Consider the following 2,731-nt stretch of genomic DNA (forward strand, 5'->3'; position numbering starts at 1 on the left):
CACCTAGATACTCCAATGTCACCTCAAGTATCCGTGGGTATGATTATACGATATGCATCACACAATCTCAGATTCATCTATTCAACCAACACATAGAACCTCAAAGAGTGCCCCAAAGTTTCTAACGGAGAGTCAAGACGAAAACGTGTGCCAACCCCTATGCATAGGTTCATGGGCGGAACCCGCAAGTTGATCACCAAAACATACATCGAGTGAATCAATAGAATAACCCATTGTCACCACGGTTATCCCACGCAAGACATACATCAAGTGTTCTCAAATGATTAAAGACTCAATCCGATAAGGTAACTTCAAAGGGAAAACTCAATCCATTACAAGAGAGTAGAGGGGGAGAAACATCATAAGATCCAACTACAATAGCAAAGCTCGCGATACATCAAGATCGTATCACCTCAAGAACACGAGAGAGAGAGAGAGAGAGAGAGAGAGAGAGAGAGAGATCAAACACATAGCTACTGGTACATACCTTTCATCCCCAAGGGTGAACTACTCCCTCCTTGTCATGGAGAGCGCCGGGATGATGAAGATGGCCACCGGTGAGGGTTCCCCCTCCGGCAAGGTGCTGGAACAGGGTCCTGATTGGTTTTTGGTGGCTAGAGAGGCTTGCGGCGGCGGAACTCCCGATCTATTCTGTTCTCCGATGGTTTTAGGGTATATTGGTATATATAGGAGGAAGAAATACGTTAGGGGAGCCACGAGGGGCCCACGAGGGTGGAGGGCGCGCCCAGGGGGTGGGCGCGCCCCCTGCCTCGTGCATCCCTCGTTGCTTTCCTGACGTGCACTCCAAGTCTCCCGGGTTGCTTTCTTTCCAAAAATAACTTCTCCAGAAGGTTTCATTCCGTTTGATATTCCTTTTCTTCGAAACACTGAAAGAAGGGAAAAACAGGGACTGGCACTGGGCTCTGGGTCAATAGGTTAGTCCCAAAAATAATATAAAAGTGTTTAATAAAGCCCATAAACATCCAAAACAGATAATATAATAGCATGGAACAATAAAAAATTATAGATACGTTGGAGACGTATCAGAGTCCAAATGCAACAAAACTTCATGGAGATTTTTTATGGACCAGAAGACACCCAATGGGCCAAGGCAGCGCCTGGGGTGCTCCGAGGGGAGCACAACCCACCAGGGCGCGCCAGGAGGCCAGGCGCGCCCTGGTGGGTTGTGCCCACCTCGGGTGCCCCCCGGACCGCCTCTTTGCTCTATAAATACCCCAATATTCCAGAAACCCTAGGGGAGTCGACGAAAATCGATTCCAGCTGCCGTAGAGTCTAGAACCACCAGATCCAATCTAGACACCATCACCGAGGGGTTCACCACTTCCATTGGTGCCTCTTCGATGATCCGTGAGTAGTTCTTTGTAGACCTTCGGGTCCGTAGTTAGTAGCTAGATGGCTTCCTCTCTCTCGTTTGATTCTCAATACAATGGTCTCTTGGAGATCCATATGATGTGACTCTTTTTGCGATGTGTTTATTGGGATCGGATGAACTTTGAGTTTATGATCGGATCTATCTTTTTATATCCGTGAAAGTTATTTGAGTTTCTTTGATCTCTTATATGCATGATTGCTTATAGCCTCGTATTTGTTCTCCGATATTTGGGTTTTGTTTGGCCAACTTGATCTATTTATCTTGCAATGGGAAGAGGTGCTTTGTAGTGGGTTCGATCTTACGGTGCTTGATCCCAGTGACAGAAGGGGAACCGACACGTATGTATCGTTGCTACTAAGGATAAAATGATGGGGTCTATCTCTACATAGATAGATCTTGTCTACATCATGTCATCATTCTTATTGCATTACTCCGTTTCTCCATGAACTTAATACACTAGATGCATCCTGGATAGCGGTCAATGTGTGGAGTAATAGTAGTAGATGCAGGCAGGAGTCGGTCTACTAATCTTGGACGTGATGCCTATATAATGATCATTGCCTGGATATCATCATGATTATTTGAAGTTCTATCAATTGCCCAACAGTAATTTGTTCACCCACCGTTTGCTATTTTTCTCGAGAGAAGCCACTAGTGAAACCTACGGCCCCCGGGTCTCTTTCTCATATTATTTGCCTTTGCGATCTACTTTTCCTTTGCTTTTATTTTCAGATTTATTAAAGCAAAAATACAAAATACCTTGCTGCAATTTATTCTTATTTATTTTATTTGGCGTTTGATCTATCAATCTACTACAACTTACTTCACGTCTGTTTGCCTATCTTGGGGCGCCGCTACCCGAAAGGGATTGACAACCCCTTTTACACGTCGGGTTGCGAGTATTTTTTATTTGTGTGCATGGGCTGTTTACGTTGTGTTGCTTGGTTCTCCTACTGGTTCGATAACCTTGGTCTCATAACTAAGGGAAATACCTACCGCCGCTGTGCTGCATCATCCCTTCCTCTTTGGGGAAATACTGACGTAGCTTCAGGCCGCATCAATCTCCTAGATAGATCTTGCGTGAGCGTAGGAATTTTTTTGAAATTGCATGCTACGTTACCCAACAGTGGCATCCGAGCCAGGTCTATGCGTAGATGATATGCACGAGTAGAACACAAAGAGTTGTGGGCGGTGATCGTCATACTGCTTACCACCAATGTCTTATTTTGATTCGGCGGTACTGTTGGATGAAGCGGCCCGGACCAACCTTACATGACCACGTTCATGAGACCGGTTCCACCGACAGACATGCAACTAGTTTTGCATAAAGGTGACTGG

The sequence above is a fragment of the Aegilops tauschii genome, chromosome 3 (assembly GCF_002575655.3).
Source record: "Aegilops tauschii subsp. strangulata cultivar AL8/78 chromosome 3, Aet v6.0, whole genome shotgun sequence".
In the NCBI taxonomy this organism is placed as follows: domain Eukaryota; kingdom Viridiplantae; phylum Streptophyta; class Magnoliopsida; order Poales; family Poaceae; genus Aegilops; species Aegilops tauschii.